General features: G+C 41.7%; 1 long non-coding RNA gene across 2 annotated transcripts; it reads left to right on the top strand.

Moving 5' to 3' along the window:
* The first annotated feature begins 1096 nt into the window (after positions 1 to 1096).
* On the top strand, positions 1097 to 18387 carry LOC107313333. Of its 2 annotated transcripts, XR_004306927.1 has the most exons (5): positions 1097 to 2387; positions 11957 to 12094; positions 14036 to 14980; positions 15688 to 15801; positions 17539 to 18387. It is a non-coding gene; the product is annotated as an uncharacterized LOC107313333 (long non-coding RNA). The 2 variants fall into 2 exon arrangements; XR_004306926.1 differs by lacking the exon at positions 17539 to 18387 and having other exon boundaries at positions 15688 to 17528.
* Positions 18388 to 19109: the final 722 nt, after the last annotated feature.

Below are 19109 nucleotides of genomic sequence, written 5' to 3'. Positions count from 1 at the left end.
GTTCCCCCCCACAAATAGGCAACATTTGCAGTCTCTGGCTTTAGGGCTAATGGAAAGAACTTCTCCAACAAATTCAGAGCTCACCAACACCACGATGGGAAAGCAGCCACGATGGCAGTAGTGTTCATTAAGGAGCAAAGCCCTCAGGCGCCTCCCTAATATGCACTGAGATCAGATGGTTTCTTTGTCACTCAGAGGCAAAACGCAGAGATGGCAAATTAGCATTCAGGTGCTGTTGTTAGCATAATTAGAGGGGCAAAAGGCTGACAGTGATAGCTGCAAAGCTGGGGCCCAGGTCAGAAATGTAATGGAGAAATAAATTACAGCAAGAGAATGCATTAAGAGACAGAATTTAGACACAGCAGGCACCAGGATGCAAAAGAGCCCTTCCTCCTGCTGGTTCATCATTTGCGCTCTGGTGATCTCCATGGAAATAACCAACAAGCCAGGCTGGATGTGAGCTGGGGCTGACATTTCATGCACACCAAGGGTTGGGCCCCGCAGCTGGCAAGGGCATGGCCACCCTCCATCACCTTTTGACTTGGCATTTCTTACAGCAAACCTTCAGCTCCAAACCCAAAAGGTACATCCAAAAATATCAGTCCTGCGCGTGAGAGACTGAGAAGCAGAAGAGTTAATGTCCTAAACACTCGGTAGAAGAGTAAAAGGAGATGGCCACATTAAGGAGATAAGGAGCAGGTGGAGGAGTGAGCCTTGACAGGTAGCATTCCTCTGAACCAATCTCTATCTTGTGAAGAACATGCAGACCTGTTGAAGAACAGCACGTGAACTTAGTGGGAGTGGGAGAGAACAAGACCTCCCCGGTGCCCCTCCTACCCACTGACCCATTTCCAGAATGTTGTTCCATCTTTATGCATGTTTTATATTTGCTTGTATTCATCGGGCATCTCAGGAAGCTCAGTCATTTTCCCCACCCTGAGTGCCCATGTCTTTGCCAGCTGAATGGTTCCCCCTTTGAGGCACCTACATTTTGCCTGTGGGTGCTGGCACCACAAGCAGCATCCTGGCTTCTCTGGGAACATTACCAGAAGAAGAAAAGAAAAAAAAAAGAAAAAAGAAAAAATAGGCAAAAGTCCAATTTTTCTTGCAGACAAAACGCCAGGTGCCCTGGCTGCTTCGACTGGTAGAGGGGAGCAGTGCTGCCACCCAGTGCCCCCCATGCGTGGTGTCACAGCTGGCTCTCCGGCTCCGTGTGCTGAATGCAAGAGTGCGCCGAGCCAGAGTCGAATTGAAATGTGTCCATTAGCAGCGGCATTGTACGGGCATCTGCTCTCTGGAGATGGCAGAGGATTGTTATCCCAGTGTAATCTCCTTTTGTGCCGACATTATTTGCCTATTCAAGGTGGGGAGGAGTCAATTTTTCTACCAGAAATATGGAAAGGATGCATATAGGAACTGTGCTACAAGCAGAGCAGTTCCAGGAGATTATTTTTATGCTATGCAAACATCCCACTGATCAAGTGGCTGCTCCGTATGAGCCAACAAATCCAGAATTGCATCACAAACAGTTTTGTGGTTACCCTCAGCCTGTGCAGACTGGTAGGTTTGATTTTAGCCCTGTTTGAAACTGACCCTTGGCAAAACTGTAAAGCAATGTGATTATTTTGCGGATGGCTTGATGCTTTGGGCAGGCTGGAAAGAAGCACAATGACTCCTGCACGTGGCCAGGATGGAAGGATGCCCAGGAATGCATGAGGATGCTCTCTGGTATTCAGCAACCCTTGCAGGGTGCCCCAAGCTGCCCCATGGGTGCTGTGAGCCCATGCAACAAGGTGTCCCACATAGTACCCAGCAAAAGGGTGCGGCATGGCCCAGACTGGAGGGTTTCCCAGCTAACACCCCCAGCAGCATGTTGGAAACGAATTGGCCCTTCTATGGGGGACACTGGCCCATGGGAGTCAGTGCAGAGAGAAATCAATCCTGGGGATGCTGGGTGGTTTTGTTTGCTCACTGCGGCGTGACGAGCAAAATAAATTCTTTGCAAAGAAAACTCATTTCAGGAAACCTCGGGGCATCTGGCTTTGTTCGTCAGTGCAGTGGCTCTATGAATCAACTGTAACCGATCTGATATTTAAAAGACAAGGCAGTAAATATTATATATTGAAACATTATTTTTATGAGGCTGAATTTGTTCCCTTTTTATATTCCCTGGCAATGTTTACAGTACAGCACTGAAGCCTCCCCCCGCAGCAGGAAGGAACAACTGGCAGCATGGGGAGAGGCTGTAAAAGTGCACAACAGAACGGAGATCCCACACTGAATCAAACTGGAACTCCAGAAACGTGATCTTGGTCTTCCCTGAGTAACAGAAAGCAACGTAATCTTTCCAGGCCTGCCACACTGAGGACTCTCACCTGTGTAGATTTGTGAGTTTATATATATGTGTGTTTGTATGTATATATACATTTATGTACATAGATATGTTTGTATGTATACATACACATATACATGTCAGGGAGTGAGCATGACAGAAGGGCTGTGCACATGGGCCTGTCTGCAGAGGATTTCAGGAAAGCTGGCACTACTGCTTGCTCATTTTCTTATTGCCTTTTGTCACGGTGTGGGTCAGAGGGCTGCTGGACAGCCATGTCCAAATACATTTCAATTAACTGCCTGCATGGCCACCAGCAAGAAACGTGATGAAAAATGGATGAATTTTTGCCTTTCTTTAAAAGGGGGCAGGGGAGAAGGGAAATTAATCCCTTCTCCATTTGAACTGGCAGGCCTCGTAAGGCTTGGAACACATCTGAGAGAAGCAGAAAGGGATCTGAACTTGCGGTAATAAGCAGATACTCAATATGCCTTGATGAGTGAATGCATTTGCTGTGCAAAGAGCCTATAGAGAGCTAAGTGTTTGCAGCAATGAGAATGGGAGATGATTCCCCTTCTGTGAATTTGCCTAAGTACAGAATAAACATCTATTTTGTTTCTACTTGCCTCTTTTTCTAAAGACCAGCTGTCTGGTAATGCATATAATGATGGTCTCACTAGGGATGAAAGCCTGAATTCCTATTCATATGCAAAATAATAAGTGACAAACTTCAGATTTGGTCCAAATGCTGTTGTTCACTTTTCCAAATGGAGGAAATTCCAGTTTGCCTCATGTCTGCTGCCCAAATGCATGACAGGTGTCTTAGAATTGGATGTTTGTTGTCATTGATTATTCCCCTTGGAGGATATAGTCTGGCCATAAGGGAATGTTGATATATTGAAGAAATGGAGCAGTGCCCCCACACCAGCATCACAGGGCAAGGGACAACCCAGGCTGTTCCTCCCCTGGGGCACTAGCTCACTCAGGTACCACCATAGTGCTGTTTAGAGGAAAGCATGGGTTGTATACCCAGGTGCTGGACAAGGCTTGTCTTCAGACTGGATACTTGCCTTGGAACTGCATTCTTCTGAGGGAGGAAGTGATTTAAGAGGAAAGCAGGCAAATGTGGTGGGGGTTTTTTTGTTTTTTTGGTTTTTTGGTTTTTTTTTGTGTGTGTGTGTGTGTTTTAATTAATTTATTATTATTATTATTATTTTTCCCTCAGAAGGGGAAATGTTGGGACAATATTTCTTTCCTGCCATCTCAAGATGAATGGAGGCTTCATGGCAATGAGGCAGCTGCGGTCTGTTAAGAGACTTGGGGATTTAGGCTGGCATGGGCTTTATGCTTAGCCTCACAGCTGGTGCAGGTGCATTTCCAGCCATAAGAAGCAATAACATTCCCGGTGGAAACATTCAGCTGTGGTAAAACAGACAGAAATCTATTATCCATGTGAATGCAATGTCAATGTTTACAGAGAGAGGTCAAAGAAGAGAGCTCTGCTCGGTAAATGTCAGCTCTGGAAGAGGAGGAAGCATTACTGGCATTTGCATTCACGTCAGAGCAGTCCCTGCAATGCTCCTGAATATTAAGAAGGCTTTGTAACCTCGAGCCCTCTTTGCCCCCTCTTCTTGCATCATTGCAATGCTGACTGCACAGGCTTCAGTCACCTCTCAACCACATGGCAGTGACTGTGGCTGTTTCCACCCCGTTTCTCTCTTCACTGAGGATACAGGTCACAGGTAGTTGTGCAGCCACCGCAGCTGGGGGCAGATCCAACCCAGGAGATGCCTCAGGTATCTTCCTGCTTATGGGAGGGTGGCTAGAACAGCAGCCTAGACCAATGAGTGTCCTCAGACTACTTGCAACACAAGATGCATCTGACTATTTTGTGTGCATCACAATGTCGTGCCAGATGAGTTGTGTGATTTTCAGCAGAGAAGATTAGAGCATATCGTACACTAACGCACAGACCACGGGAAACAAGCAAGAGTTACAGGCATGCACATGCCTGAGTGTTTGAGGCAGCCGAACAGCTCAGCCAGAGTCCTGCACCTTTCTGTGGGTTTGCAGATAAATTATGGGGGCTAGCACACTGCAAACTGTCACTCTGGGGTCCCAGAGATGCAGGAAGATGCTGACCCACATCTCCCTCACTTCTTTGCTGAAGAGCATGATCATTCCTTTGGCAGAGAAGGCCAGGGCCACATACAGGTTGAAAGCCAAGAAGCGAAGCTCCTCTTGCTCCTGCAACCCAGAAAAGCTGTTCACTGTGTCATGAAGACACCTCCTACCAGCTTCTCTGCAACAGCTGAGTACAGCAGAGAATGGCCACCTCTGCACATTCTGACCCTTCAGGCACCAGTAATTCAGCATATAAAACAGGGATTATCAAATCAGTGCCCTGCCTGGCATTACCTTGCCCTGCCCTGGGCCAGTGGCACAGATGCAAGCTCCCTTTACCTTGTGGTGGCACTGCAGCAGCTATGGTACAAAGTTTGTCATTGGGGTTGACCATCTGAAGTCTTTTCAAGGTCCCCAGGAGGTAATAGAGGCTCTACAAGAGATGGAAGAGGATGAACAGGCTAAAACCACCTAAAGCTGTGTGGGAAGGAAAGAACCCATAATGATTGGGCCACTTGAGCTGCCAGGAGAAGCACAGAGCACCTTCACAGGGCTTCCTGATCACCCACCCCTTGGGGAAACATAAAGAGGGTCTCTTTCCCCTGAACTGAGTTCAATTGTGAAGAGGCTGTCTGGAGCTCAGCATTCCCCAGTGTGCCTTTCCACAGAGAGGGGCTTCCTTTTCACTTCTGCCCTGTAGGAGAAGGGCTTTATCTAGAAAATAATAAGCATTCCCCTGCCAAAAGTCCCTGGGATCTGTCCACTTGTTAGCAAGGAGTCCACAGCCCCTGAGCAGTTGGGAGAGAGGAGTGAGAAAGCTGCAAGAGAAACAGCCCCAGTGCAGAAGGTGCTCCCAGCACAGGGAATAAAGCAGTGCAGACGTGAATTCTCAGTGAGAGCACCTTTAGACCAATGGAGAAATCATCCCATTTTGTGTTATTTTGTTTCACAAACAAACCATGCAGTAAAGCTGATCCACTTGGGACTTAAGGTACTCTTAAAAATTCACAAACTTGGGATTCACAGCCCTGATTTATCAGCAAAGCTCCACTCAGACCAAAAGGACTCCACTGCTCTCCATCTGCTTGTTACTTCACCGTCACGCTTCAGTACAACATCTGGGGGAAAAAAAAGTCAGCTCATAGGCCTTCCCAAGCTCAGAATAGGCTTGCAGTGAAAAAAGTCCTCATGGCTCTGAAGGTCTCAGATGGTACAGTGGTAGGGGTAGATGAAAGAATATACTCAGCCAAATTTCAAGCTGGTGGCAAAGGGAATGAATGCTCATTGTGGTACCCAAGTGGAGGAGACAGATGTCAGGTTTAGACAAGTCAATTTATCTAATTCCCAGAATTATTTGCAGGAAAATTATTTCTGGGAAATAATTCTGCAGTACTTTGCAAAACAATATGTCTTACTTCTACCTTCTATTTCTTATAATTCTTTTCTTATGATTTTTATTGAATATGGTTATGTGTTAAAAGGAAACTTTTTATCTGCATCTTTCACTCTGTTCTGAGGCACCTTCCTTCTCCACTGTCTGATTACAGAGTTAAAGTCAGAAGGAATCTTTAGAATACAATGAAGTGAAAAACATTCCTTGCCAAATACATTAATGAGGGCTAAAGGGTGTAAGATATTATCACAGAGCTGACCTACAGGAAACATTTACTATAGCTGCAAAGACTGGCAGAAAACAGCTCCTGAGGCTACAATAACTCATGCTTGATACACAGAGACTGAAATGTCATACCACCGGCATTAAGAGATCTTAATGAATTAATAATGAGAAGTGATAAAAGAAGCTTTGTCCTTGTTTCACCCTAAGGATGGTTCAAAGGAGTGCTAGGAACTTACGGGTTATGGTTTTTTTATATCAAGTTCTCAAGAACATATCTATCACTGCACTGCATAGAAGTGTCTCCAGTATAATTTCTCTTCAGTCCACAATTGCACAGCAGTCTTTAGTGAAACATTCAACTCTTCTCACCTAAGCTTAGGTATATAAGCTGCTTAGATGATCCTATATGGTGCTTGGATGGGATCAGGAAAGCCAAGGGGCAGATGGAACTAAACTTTGCATGGGATATAAAAAAAGGCATTTTACAGGGACATTGGTCAGAAGAGAAAAGACAAGGAAAACATAACTACTCTGAAACTTCCTCTCCAACAAATGAGAAGGGAGAAATAGCTGCAGTAGACATGGAGAAGGCTGGGGTACTCAGCAAGTTTCTTTGCCTGAGTCATTGCCAGAGTCTCAAGTGGACTCTGTTAGAACTGAAGAAACAGGAACATCTATCAAAAGAAATTTGGAGGGCAAAGCTGCTGATTTGCAGTTCTGTGCTTTAGAGATAGATGAAAGTGCTGACGTTACAGATATGGCTCAATTTGCCATTTTCATTAGAGGTATTGATAACAAATATAATGTCACTGAAGAAATGGCTTCTTTGGTGCCATTGAAAGACAAAACTAAATCTCTTGATTTGTATGAAGCAATAAAAACAACATTAAAGTGATTTTCTTTATCCTTTGACAGCATGCCTGGTGTAGCTACTGGTGGTGCCCCAGTGATAATTGGCAAAAAAGAAGTACTTGGAAAATTAATAGAAGATGATGCAGTTACCAATGGTAACTCATGGTTGACAAAATATCACCACATCAGGTAGCAAGAGCATCTGTGTGCAAAAGCTTTAAAGATGGATAATATCATGCAAATCATCATCAAAGCTGTGAATTTCATAAAGTCCAAGGGACTGAATCATCACCAATTCCAGGAGTTCCTTAAAAGTATGGATGTTGATTATAGAGTCATTATTTACTTTTTGGAAGGAAGGTGGATAAGTCACGGTAAAATGCTGGAAATCCTTTTTGATTTGTAAAGTGATATCAAGTTCTTTATGGAATCAAAAGGAAAATTTGTTCCAGAATGTGAAGATTAAAAATGACTCACAGATTTAGCATTTCTGGTGGATTTGACCACTCATTTAAATGAGTTAAACATACATCTTCAGGTGAAAATCACCCTATCTGTGTTGTTTCAAATTGCAGCAAGCTCATGTTATGGCAGATAATTTTGTGTATTTTGATACATTGGCTTAACACAGTCCTGTGAAAAAATATGCAGTCGTATTTTCCATTTTGATAAATAAATTTGAGAATAGGCTTCGAGATTTCAATATATATATATATTTGTGTGTGTACTCATGACAATCATGACTCCATTTTCAGTCAGTGTAGATATATTACTTGAACATTTTCCCATGGAATATATAGAGTTGCAATCAGGCCTCCAACTCATAGAACGATTTTGTCATATCTCTGTATCAAACTCACTCTTACCAGAGAAAAATATCCCTCACTTCACAGTCACACCTTATTCATGTCATCACTTTTTGGCAGTATGTACATTTGTGAACAATTATTGTCAAGGATGAAGCACAGGAAGAGTAATATTTCATCAAAAATCTCTGATGAACACCTTGAGAACTCACTAAGAATGGCAGCCACTGTCACCAAACCAGACAGATGCATTTGTTTCAGAAATACAAGGTAAAAAAATCCCACTAGTTTTATGTTTTTGTTGCATAAAACAAAAACATAAAAAATCAGCTTGTTACCTAAATACATTATATTTGTTATTGATTTTATGTGGGACCCAAGGCACTTCCTGTTTACTCTATGCAGCCCAGGCAAGACGTAAGTTTGGACAGTCATGGATTAGATGTTAGCAGGAAGTTGTTCACTCAGAGGGCGGTGAAGCACTAGAACAGGTTGCCCAGAGATGCTGCGGATGCCTCATCCCTGGAGTTGTTCACAGTAAGACTGCATGGGGCCCTGGGCAGCCTGATCCAGAGGACGGCAACCCTGTGCACAGCAGGGGTTGGAACTGAACGGGCTTTAATGTCCCTTCCAACCCAAGCTGTTCTATGGTTCTATGACTCTCAAGATGCTTAGCTTCCATAGAAAGCAAGAAGACTAATGAATGCTTGAATTCTCACTGGAAATAGTGAGTGTAATGAAGAAATGAAACTGCTGAAGAACTCAAGAAAAAAATTTTGTTTCATATCCTAACTAGATTCTAGCAATCTTCTGAAGATGCCAATTATTGATTTTCCTAATGACTTAGAAAAGTCTAGTCAGCTTTTGATTGAGCTTTACAGTGGCATGTGAGTCTTGGAAAACAAAAGGGTTAATTTCTCTGCAATCTTTTTCTCCAAGTAAACAAAGCACATTTCCCTAGGTTCTCCATAGATCAATTGCATCTTCCGTACTGTAGTGCAGGTTAAAAAGGTCAGCCACCTTTAAATAAGCCCTAATTGACATTTACTTCCCAGAATGAGGGTTATCAAAGGTTAAGGTACATTTCCCTAGGCAGTCAATGACCTAATTCTAAACATCATTAATCCAATTCACTCTGAAAAAATAACACTGGCCTTTTGAAAAGCCCACTACCTTGAGGTACATGGCTGCTGCTTTTCTGGAGGTGGACAGTGTTGGATTCCTTTGACAACAGCTGAAGACATCTCCCATTACCACTCCTCAAATAATGCTGATGTTTAGCACCTGTGTAGTTCTACTACTCTTCTGGTTTTAGTTTCCTGCATGCTGGGAGCACAGCTGTGTGCTTCTGTTACTCTGCTTGCAGGTAAGTGACAGCTTATCCAATTCCCAGTTGCATTCCTTCACCTGTTCTCAGATGGTTAGTGATAACACAGAGTATATGTTAGAGCAACTCCTGCCCTGCTCCAGCCTATACTGGAAATGCTTAGGCTCAGGTAAGGATGTTGTGATTTTGGCTGCGATGGAATTAATTGTTTTTATAGAGGACCTTGGATCTTTGATTAAAATAGTGGTGATAACACACTTGTTTCTTAGTTGTTACAGAGCAGCGCTTACACACAGCCAAGGGCTTTTTCTGCTTCTTGTGCTGTCTTGCCAGCAAGGAGCTGGAGGTACTCAAGAAGCTGGGAGGGGACACAGGTGACCCAGACTGACAAAAGAGATGTTTTATACCATATGGCATTAGTTATGAAAGATAAAGGAAGAGAGGGATGTTCTGAGTGATGATGTTTGTTTTTCCAAGAAACTTATGCATGATGTGCCCTGCTTTCCTGGAAGGGGCTGAACATCTGTCTGCTGTTGGGAAGCAGTGAATCAATTCATAGTTTTACTTTTCTTGTGTACGTGGCTTTTGCTTTATCTAGTAAACTGACTTTATCTAAACCCTCGGGTTCTTACACTTTTACTTTTCCAGTTCTCTCCCACATCCACAGAATCACAGAATTGTAGAGGTTGGAAGGGACCTCTAGAGATTGTCGAGTCCAACCCCCCTGCCAAAGCAGGCTCTCTACACCATGTCGCACAGGTAGGCGTCCAGTTGGGTCTTGAATATCTCCAGAGAAGGAGACTCCAACACCTCCTTGGGCAGCCTGTTCCAGTGCTCTGTCACCCTCATCATAAAGAAGTTCTTGCACGCGTTCATGTGGAACTTCCTGTGCTGAAGTTTCATTCGATTACCCCTAGTATCCAACCTGGGAAGTGTAAACAAGCAGCTACATCAGGTTGCTCAGAGCCCCATCCAGCCTTGAATTTCTCTGGGGAAGGGGCTTCTACCACCTCTTGGGCAATTCATTCCAGTGCATCACTATCCTTATCGTAAAAAATGTTACCTTTATAACCAATCTAAATCTCCCCTCTCTGAGTGTGAAACCATTTCCCCTTGTTCTATCACAACAGACCCTGCTAAAGAGTCTGTCTCTTTCTTTCTTATAGCCCCCCCTTTAAATAGTGGAAGGCTGCTCAAGTCTCCCCAGAGCCATCTCTTCTCCAGACTGAACTGCCCCATCTCTCTGAGCCTGTCCTTGCAAGGTAGGTGTTCCATCACTTGTATCATTTTTGTGGCTCTCCTCTGTTCTTTTTCAGTTTCTGTTCTGCTCAGGAGAGAAACTTTTGATGGAAAAAAGGATATGGATGTCTTAAAAAAGCTGAAGAAATAAAAGAAACTTCACAAAATGGTTTAAAGAAATTGCTTTTTGCCAAAGTTACAAAATTAATTCTCAGGAAAAGGAACCTCCTTTGGCATTAAGAACAGCATGACTAGCTCAGACCAAAGATCTCTTCCGTGTCCTTGATAACGGACCAACAATGAAACTATATGTTATGATGCTTACCATCAGTGATGAATCTTTCGATCTGTGTATCAGTGCAAGTCTGGTAACAATAAGCAGAGGACCTATGAAGGTTTTGTTTTTTTTTTAAAGTTAGCTATTAAAGCTCTTTAACAATTGGTTTAATAACAGGATATAGAATGAGATCCCAGCTGAAACCAGGACATCTGTTTTAGGCTCCTTTTAACTTCTAGTTCAGGCATCAGTTCTGTAATAAACAGAACAGTGGGCATTGTTGAGAAATACAAGTCTTACTCCTCTGTGAGAGGCAAAGCATCATTAAGGTGCACAAAGGTTCCAAATTTTGATTCAAACTTCTAGTAAATAAGCCTTAGCCTTCTACTGTAAATCAAAGTGATGAAAACCCATGTGTTGCAGCTTGATTGCCATGATGGCTATTTCTTTTTTCCCTTTAACTTCGGGAAACGCCATCCTACTCTTTACACGTTTGAAATATTTGCACTGTAGCCTATAGGACATGTTTCAGGACTTGCTAAAAAGATAGATTTCACTTCTTTCCCTTTTTTTCCTTAGTCTTTTGTAAACTGTTTGCTAATGGCTTTCTATTTCAGACTGTGCTTTACAAAGCACTGCTATGAGTCATACAACTGAACAGCTAAGTAACAACTGTATTTCATTAATATTAGCGGTATTTTATCTAAATGAGGGAAAAAAAAATTCAAGAAAGATCCTCTTTCCAAATCTTTTATTATTATTTCCACTTTATTCTACTCCATTTCAATTTCTCACAGTACACTTCTAAAATAAAAACACACAAAAAGTAAGATTTGGTTGTGGCTGTTCATTGAGAAGTTACTTTCTGACTCTTACATTTATTTTACTGGAATAACTTGGAATAAATCAATTTGTACAGAGTAAGCAAGAGTCTCAAATTTAGCCTTTTAATATCTTCCTTTTTGCATGTCAAGACTAGGGTGGCTGTAGCAGATGTTTTCACTTAGATGTATTTTATACCAGAGAACTGAGTGCTGATGTGGAGCTCAGGTGGGGGAAGAGCGTGATGCTGCATTTGCATTGATAAAATTGAGTCAGGTGAACTGACATCTTGCTCTATCCACTACAAAGTAATAATATTACTCTAGAACTGCCAGAATAATATCTCAACACTTTCAGAATTACCCCTATTAACTCCAACCATTTGAACCAAATTAGAAAACTGGTTTTCCCAAAAAAACTTCTGTTTTTTAACAGAATTTGCTGAACAGCCTGTTGGAGAACTGTTAGGTCGCGGCTTGAACTGGTGATTGTGCACCTGGTGAAGGGGTGTGGTGAGCCCAGGGAACACAGATAAATTGGTTGTGCCTGTACTCCCCAGGTGACCAGAAGGGGGTAAACCCCAGGGTGGAGCTATTCTGGGCTCATATAAGGGCCAGCTACTAAAGAGAGAGCATCTCTTGAACCTGTGGTTTTCTGAGGGGGTGCTGCATCACCAGAGATCCTCTTCACTGTTTTGGTGAGTTTGACTCTTCTTTCTGTATGTCATTATAGACATACTTTTGCCTGGTATTGCTTTGAACCTGTCAGAAGCAATTTCACTTCTTTGTGTGCAGAACACAGTCATAGTCTACCTTTAGTTATGCTATAAGGTCTCTATACTTTGTTCTCCCTGGACTTTGAGTCTAGTAAAAAAAAAAAAAAAAAAGGTTTTATAAAGCTCAAAATAATATCCTATGTTAGAAGAAGAATGGATATGCCCTGTCTCCAGCAGAATAGGCTGTAATCCTTGTTTGAAGAAGGAGAATCTCTCCTAGTACTGCTGAGAAAATACACTGGTTTGAAAACCAGTTGTGAAGTGCCAATCATGCCTCCTTTCTGATGCACATGATTACTGCAAAACAAGACAGAGAGTAGAAAGAAGCTACATGTTTTCCCAAAATTGTCTTAGTTCTGAGTGCTACAGGATTTGTCTCTGTTGCTGACCCAGGCTTTAAAAAGGTTGTTAGTATTACTGTCAATACCTTGAGTGGCCCTGCTTGTTTCATTGAGTCTTCCTCCAGCAGGAAGATGCTCCCAAACAGAAGTAACAGGCAGAGTCTGGCTCCTAATGAATTCCTTTGCTAGCAGAAGTGTGAGGCAATTTTCAGTGGACTAAGCCTAATGCACTAGTTCTGCAGCATGAGGCACCAATTCTTCAGTATAGGAGGCAGAATCAAAGCCAAACAGTAGCTCATTTTTATATAGGTGCTGGTTATAGCCATGTAGTTCCTTTATCTGTAAATCACTCATGGAGGCTGTAGAGCCATTCTAGTGATCCAAGACACTTACCCACCAGGAGATGCATTGGCTCTCTTCTACGTCTTCTTAAATTTATAAAACCTATGTAAAAATTCCAGGTGTTAATTGTTATTAGAATAGAGATGCTCCATTCCTGTAAACTCAAATTAGAGTGTATGAATAGAAACGCTGAAACTGATTGGTCAACCAAGTGTAGTACAACTCTAAAATATCTGTCCTTATGCTGTCTTTATCCAGAACTGGTCCCACAAACCTAGATTACACTGTTCATTTTCTACATCTTCCTTTACATCTGCTTTCTGTGGTTGGACAATCTCAGAAAGAACAAGACACACTACCAAGAACAGTTCACTTCATCCCAGTTTCAGAAACAAGAATGCAAGGACAGATACAAGTGAGGATCTAATTTTATACTGTAAACTGCATTCCCAGCTGATGCTAAGATTATTACTGAATCTACCCCAACTATTACCCAAGAGGTTGATGTGGTCCACTGACAACAAAAGGAAGAAAAATATGAGAAAGAAACATACTAACATGTGTGCTCCAACATTCCATCAGCTAACAAATGCCAACATATGTATTTAGATGCTGCACTTCTGGAAATCACAGATGTCAAAAATAAGGCTGTATGACCTAGATGAATGTCTTTCAGAAAACCTCTAGAAATTGTTTGCTTACCAAGAAGACTTCTGTGTTTAAGTCTTTGAAAACTGGCATAGCATGTAAAAGTTATAAGATATCCAGCTTAGTACTGAATTGTTTTCACTCATACTTCTAGCAGGTACAGAAAATCTAATTCTCTATTGCCTTTAAAACTTATGGATCCTGCTCTGAATGCCACCACTCTCTTTTGTTCTAAGTATTGTACAGACAAATGACAAACCAGAAGCTCTAAATAATGTGAAACTGTAAAGGAGATTTCATCCTATCTTTTTTTTCCCCCTTGCTTTTCCTCTATTGGGTAGTGGCAAGCTAATTCCCTTTTAGCTATATTCTGTTCCCTAGCTGGGCTGCCATGGTCATTCACCACCTCCTGCAACAAGCTGTCAACTCTTAACTATAATTTGTGATCACTCTCAAAAGCATCATGCAGCTCATTCTGCAGACTGTGCTGAGCTACCGCTGCTTTCAATTGCTGCTTTTGTTCTGCTTCTAGTCAGAGTCTGACCTCAGGGCGGCATCTCCCCTGCATCTGCACACCGAGGGATTCCAGAACATTTGAAAGCTTTTGGTGAGGCTCTCTGGTGGTTGTGCACCTCGTCCCCAGTAAGTAGCTATGAAAGGACATGTGTAGAACAGCTGGCTGCCCTGCCCAGACAGGGACTGGCCCACTTCCCCACTTTATCTCTTGGACCCCAGGCGATAAGTCAAGTTTCCTTGGTACTTTACATCTCTGTGTGTGTGTGTCTATCTATTTGTGTGTTCCTAAGCTTCATAAAACACCAGTCTTCCTAATGTGGCAGCAGTCAGTAAATTTATTTGCCTCAGCTAAGAATTGTGGCATAAGAGATCTTCTCACATTTTCTGCAACATCTCATGTCCACTGACCTTCAAGAACAGGAAGACTGTGTCTGGCAAAAGTTTCCTACTGTAGTTTTCTCAACTGCCTTTTTCCATTTTCAGACTCAGAATATTTTTCAGTCTTATCTAGTGCTACTAATATCTTCTACAAGATGATACCAACAATAGCAGATAAGGATGACTAGCAATTATTTTCCCTTTCTTTCAATTGGAGGCATATGATTCCCTGCTGTCTAGTCCTGCAGAGCAGATATATAAGAAGGTAGGGTAAATATGAAATAAATGTGGCTGCTCCAGGGAATGTACGTATCTTCATCTGTGAACAAGCATCTTCCTATCTCCTTTATGTGCCAATCAAAATGGCAACAAAAAAGCGCAGTCCTGTTCCTCACACATAACAGTTTATTTTCCTCATCATCTCGATTACAGTTTTGCAAAATGAATTCATTATTTGGCTTTTTTTTAGACATAGCTCTAACTGCCTTGATCATTCTTTGTTCTGCAGGGGATTATAGAATCACAGAATCGTTTGAGTTGGATCCTTAAAGGCCATCTAGTCCAGCTCCCCTGCAATGAACAGGTACATTGTTGTGGTTTAACCTGGCATGTGGCAAGTATAAAGCAGTTCCTCACTTACTCTTCCCCTTCCTAGTGGGATGGGGGAGAGTGCTGGGGGGAAGTAGAACTTGTGAGTTGAGATAAAACTAAGATAAAGGATAATAGTTATAACTATATATATGTATATATAAATGTATGTAACAAGTGATGCACAAGCAATTGCTCACCACCAACCAACCAGTGCCTGGCTATTCCCCCCCAAACACCCACCAGCAGAAGGGAAGAGATGAACCAGCATCCACTTCAAAATTACTTCTGCATGATGCCACATGGTATGGAATATCCCTATGGCCAGTTTAAGTCAGCTGTCCTAATTCTGTTCCCTCCCAAAAAACAAACAAACAAACAATCAGTCTTCATAGCAAGATATTCATATCTCCAGCTGCTTGAAGTTACTTCTGGGTGTATAACTGTCCTAATAAGATGTGGTCATACCCTGTTTCTACAGGACACAGCCTGACAGTAAGGACATAATTCTTGAGAACTCCGGTATTAAGTAGTCACCTCATTCTCCCCAGATATCAGAATGCAGACTGCATACCTTGCTTGTTTTACAAATAAACCACAAATACTACCCTATGATCCTTATTCGGCCTGCTTTTACCAGTGCTGGGTTGCTCTGAAACAAAAGCAAAATGTTGCTTACAGATGGTTGGCCTTTCTTTACAGGTTTGAGAATGGGCCCATCATGGAGACAATAACCAGCCCTTCAGTACTAATGCTGGTAAAAATCCGAAATATGGAGATGCCACAGAAGATCTTGCTCAAATCCAGTATGTGGAGGTACAGCTTGGAGGGCAGCACACTTGGGTGCAAATGTCACACTCCCACACTGCGAGAATCTTCTAAGCTAAATGAGATAAATCCTGACTATGACATGGGAATGCAGGAAAAAGGGAAGGTAGTACAAGTGGGGAAAAATCAACCAACTTACCCAGTTGCTTTGAAACTACATTTATGATTTAATAGTACTTTCTCTGTTTTGAAAGATTTAAAAAAAAAGTCATCTTAATAGCTTAGAAAATTTCCTTTTCTGAAACTCAAAACTCAGGATCCCCTTCTCAATTTCACTGCTGTATTTGACATTGGAAGATACAGTGCTATGACAGATCTCTTGTTTAATGTTTCTTTTTGTACCAGAGAGTTGCCAAAGGCAGTTTGAAATCAACTAAAAATTGGAGGTCAGATTCTCGTGTAAGCAGGTCTGGCATCATTAAAAACTTCTGAATCTCAGTGATTTACACAAGTCAAGATCATAGCTTCAGATTTTTTTGTCTCTAGTCATGAAACAGGCTATGTTTCCAAATAAAGGGCTGGATTGTGACAGCATAAAAAATAAATCCTTACCCTGCTAAAACCAATACCAGTGACAGAGGCATGAGGTATTATATCTTGTGAGCAAAGCAATCAGCACCATGTAAACTCTAGGCTTAGTTGCTGAATGGCAGAATAAAAGGATGTGATTCTCACTGAGTAATATTATTCTACCACACATACAGTTCAAATTAAAAAAAAAATAAAGTATAAAGGCTTCTGCTGGCAGCTGTGACAACAAAGGGTGACTAGTACAGCTGGATTTCTCTAACATTTTCTAGACACAAACAAAACACAGACCAGATAAATAGAAGAAATGTGGAGGAAAGGACAGGCAAATTAACATCCCTTGTTGGTCATGTTAAGTTAGGACTAAGAAGAAGAGCATTTGAAAAATGTAATCTTTAAAAATGTACTTGTCCTCTTGTTGTTACTCACCTTTACATGCACAAGACAAAATACTGCATAAAGCTGATGGGAATCAGATTATATTTCACAATTATGTTTATATATAATCTCTTTGCTTTAGCTATTTTTCTATTAAGTAGCATTCTATGGCAGATTACTTCTTTCTGCCTTCTCCTGTCCATCTCCACTGTAACCCAATGAGAAGATGAATCAGTTATTCATAAGGACCTGACATCATTTGCAGTGTTTTTCTCCTCCACTTTCATGCATCATCTTCATTTCTTTATTGTCATTCACATTCCTATGGTGCTTTCCCTCAAAGGTTGTCCCAAGCCATTCAGAGAGCAAAGGAAATTTATGCTTCTAACATGGAGCTTGAACAGAACCTTGTTCTGAGTTTCAGAGTACTAAGTATCAAAATAACTTCACCTACAGGAAAAACTGAGAGTCATGTGGGATGAAAGAGGGTATAAAGTAAGAGGTATAAAGTAAGGGTGAATATTAAGCCTAGAGAAAGGAAGGGTTCTTTCAAATCCGCTCTCCTCATGGACAATCAATCATATGCACAACACATACCATCACACTTACCACAGGAAAACAGTCTGGAAGGAGCACCATGCAGATATGTAGCGTGTCCCAATGCTACTCTGCAAATGAAAGAAACCTGTCTTGGAATCTTCCACCAAAGGATGTGTTTCAATCTCCTGTGTGCAAAGCAGCTGTAAAATTCTACTTTGAGATTCAAACTCCAAGTTCTGAATTTCTCTTTTCATCTGAGATGATGATTCCTTCTTTCAGGAACACTGCCATAACAATTACAACAATTTGCATTGGAGCAGCCAAAGAAAGGCAAATGATGGATCATCACAGCACAGTAAAAGCACTGTAGTAATTAGTTCCTTCCATGAAGAATGTGCAGTTCCAGGATCAACCTAGAAGCAACAAATGGAAACATCAGACAGATGGGAATTAGAGGAACCCAAAAATAAAAATAAGACTATAATTGATAAGCAGTGATGCCATACACCCTCTAGTAGAATATCATTTGAACGAGACAGGAGTTTGATTTCCTTGCTATCTTGCAGGCTACATATCTAGCACATCAAAGCAACCATAAACTCAATTTAAAAGTCTTTATGACCTGCTTTATATTTGCTTTGTGCCACTGGGACAATGCTAGGCAGACACTGCCTGCCTGTGAATCTACCTCTAAGATTTTGAGCCAGGTGGGAAATAAGCTGGAAATGCAGCTGATTCTTAAGAAAGAGATGTGAGATTCACTGCTATGCAGGATGAAATTGAAACAGTGCAAGTCAGGGTCTGGGGTCCCTGGCTGAGCTTTTGTTTTAGAAGGCTGCCACTTCTCCTGGTAAGTAAGTGCCGCAGCAGTGGATAACCCCACCATGTCTTCAGACACTTTCTCTTTTGCTGGGGCAGAATGAGGAGACCTGAACCCTCATAGAGTCCTTCAGAAGCCTATTAGCTGCTAAGTTCCCCTGAAATCCCACTCTCTTTTCATACCAGCAACTCACCCATTTCTAAATCATCGTTGTCCCTTTCCTTCGTCCCCTGAGCAATAACTGTGGCTGAGAAGCTCCAAGCTGTTCCTCCTCTGAGGTGAAGAAAATATGTTTTCAGAATTTAAGTTCCACATATATATATCCAGACAGATTCCGTAGGAAGAGGTGTAGATGGGCTGAAAGTTATTTTAATAGAGGAAAGTGTTCTTCCATGCACAAGACCACAAAGCCCTACAGACATTCATAAAAGGCCTCTATTGTGCAGAGAAAGGCAACATCACACCATTCTGATTTCCTTTCTTTTTCCCTGTCTTTGCTCTCTCCTTATAGCTTTGAGGCTCAGGCTGTGGAATGCAAACCCCAGGCATCTTTCAGCTGCTTCCAGTGCTGAGTGTCCTTGCATGAATTCCTCAAGAAAAAGTACCTCATCTCTTTCACTGGTGTAAAATAAAACAAAACAAAACAAAAAGAGGAGTGGGGAAGAGGAAAGAAGTTAATTTCCCTGTCAGAAAACTCCCATTAACTGGGTGTTTGTGCAAGGGTGATTGAGGAGAACACTCTTAGGAAAAAAAAAAACAAAACAGATTTCAGTGTCATAATTGCAAAGGGTTATTAATATAAACAGATGAGATAAACTATAATGATTGCTGAAAATGATGAAAAATATCTCACCAGTGTTATTTTCATGTTGCTTGCTCACAATTTGAGAGTTTAAAGGACAAAGTGATCATGCAGATCAAAGAGGCTTCCTGGAAAGACTCATATCTGCCTTCAAGCATACTCTTCTTTTCCTCAACATGATACATAATTGACTTGCTCTGTTTAGCACCTGTGATTATCAAAACAACT

The sequence above is a fragment of the Coturnix japonica genome, chromosome 4, assembly GCF_001577835.2.
Source record: "Coturnix japonica isolate 7356 chromosome 4, Coturnix japonica 2.1, whole genome shotgun sequence".
Classification (NCBI taxonomy): domain Eukaryota; kingdom Metazoa; phylum Chordata; class Aves; order Galliformes; family Phasianidae; genus Coturnix; species Coturnix japonica.
The sequence above is the reverse complement of the archived record's forward strand: the minus strand, read 5'-3'. Positions and strand labels throughout refer to the sequence as shown.